Source organism: Dipodomys ordii, unplaced genomic scaffold (assembly GCF_000151885.1).
Source record: "Dipodomys ordii isolate 6190 unplaced genomic scaffold, Dord_2.0 Scaffold292, whole genome shotgun sequence".
NCBI classification, from domain to species: domain Eukaryota; kingdom Metazoa; phylum Chordata; class Mammalia; order Rodentia; family Heteromyidae; genus Dipodomys; species Dipodomys ordii.
Genome location: NW_012267508.1, coordinates 38,145 through 40,173, shown reverse-complemented (window position 1 = coordinate 40,173; position 2,029 = coordinate 38,145).

Here is a 2,029-nt window from a genome sequence, read left to right as displayed (position 1 = left end):
GGACCCTGAAGAGTCTGCTCTCCAGAGATCTAAGTATTTAACCAAGACCCTCCAATTCTCAATCCATATTGATCCCAATGAGAGAACAAGATGTTGGATGAATCCTTGTTTCTTCCTCAGGGTAACCTGGAATGATGCACCTCAGAGTGACTGGAAGGGGAAAGAAGCTGGGATACTGGGCACAGTGGGTACTGAACAAGGCTATTTTTGACTAGACCCTCAGGGACCACCCAAGGACACCTTTCATTACCTTGAGCACTTATATCTTTATGTTTATCCAGCTCTAGGTCAGTTTTCTTCCCATAATTAGCTTAAAATTAAGTGTACTTTTTTTCTGTTCCCTCAATGTATTGAGTTCTTTTAAAATTCTCTTTGATTTTTCTGGAACACTTACACCCTTGTATGAAGTCCCTGTTATACAGGTCTAAGTTCTTTGAGTAGATGACTACCTGGAGCATCCACAGCCAACCATCTTTGCCTCACTTATATACGGAATCTGAGCAAAACCCATCCAAAACTTTATATGTGCATTCTAACTTAAATGTTTGTTATCAAAAGTTTGATGTGGAGACTTCATCTGATGTGGTGGAAGTTGGTTGGGCTCATGGTCTATGCCAGAACTCAAAATGGAAGGTACAGGAAAGAAAAGTTTGGTAAGGAGCCAGCTGAGGAAAGGAGGGCAGTGCCAAAGTCTTCATGCAATAGGCAAAGCTGGCAAGCCCCTTGGGACAGGAGTGAGAAGCCCAGAGCAGGGTATGTGCTACCCATCAGTCCACCACCAGCACAGCATGGCACCTGCAGCGTGGGCCAAGGTGTACACGTGTTTCCTGCAGGGCTGACTGTTGACACAGGGACCTGTCACAGAAGTCAGTGGCCTAATGTAATAGTCTTGTCCTATGTAGATGATACAATTACTTGTGGACTAGAGAATTGGTAGTAAAACATTGTTAGATGAACTAGTAAAAATTCTTCAGGATGTGTGTGAATGTGTGTGCCCTAAGAAGAAAAGAAATTGAAAAGTAGTTCAGAGAGAACTTCAATGACAAGTGTGGGACTTGAGTGCACAGCAAAATAGATCCATTACTATCACAACAAATAGGTGAAAAGGAGGGTTTCCTTCACTTATTTTTACCTACCCTTACAAATCCCATTGTGTTCAAAATAATTAGAATAGAAATGTATATGTTGATCCTTAATGTTGTATAATAGCTAGTTTATAAATGACAGCAGAGGCCTAGGGTCTCTTCTGTGTGCTGTCCCTGTACTCTCTGGAAAGGAGGACAATACTATTGAAAGTGAACTTATGTCTCTTTTAAGTTTGTCGTTAAATTCCATAGGAATATTGACTAATTTGAATGAGCAGACTTTTTGTTTTGCGGTCTTTAGGCTTGAACTCAGGGGACAGGTGCTGTCCTTGAGCTGCTTTTGCTCAAGGGTAGCACTCTACCACTTGAGCCACAGCACCACTTCTGGCTTTATCTGTGTATGAGATTCTGAGGAATAGAACCTATCTCCTCATTCATGCGATGCAAACACTGTACCACTTAGCTGCCTTCCCTGTCCTATAAGCAGACTTTTTATGTTAAAATTAGAAAGAATAGGTTGCTATGTAGGATCCACTTTCCATGTGCAAGTCTAAAGGTTCAACCCCTCAAATTGAAAGGAAGAAAGTCGAAAATGGAATGACAGGAACTATTCAGTTACAACTACAAAGAAAAATAGAACAAAGGCAATGAGAAAGTAATTAGGTTTTTGTTTGGGATTGTTTCTTTTTTCTTTCAATTGTTAGTTGTGGGGTTTAAACTAAGGGAGGGCCTGGCATATTCCCTATGCTTTTCACTGAAGGCTCGCATGCTACCACTTCCAGCCAGAATGTCACTTCTAGTTTTCTGGCATTTAATTGGTGATAAGTCACAATGAATTTTCTGCTGATGTGGTGCTGAGGAATGGAACCCAGTACCTCATGTATGCAAGGCAAGCACTCTACCACTGAGCCACACTCCCAGCCTGCCTCCTTTCTTAAAACAGT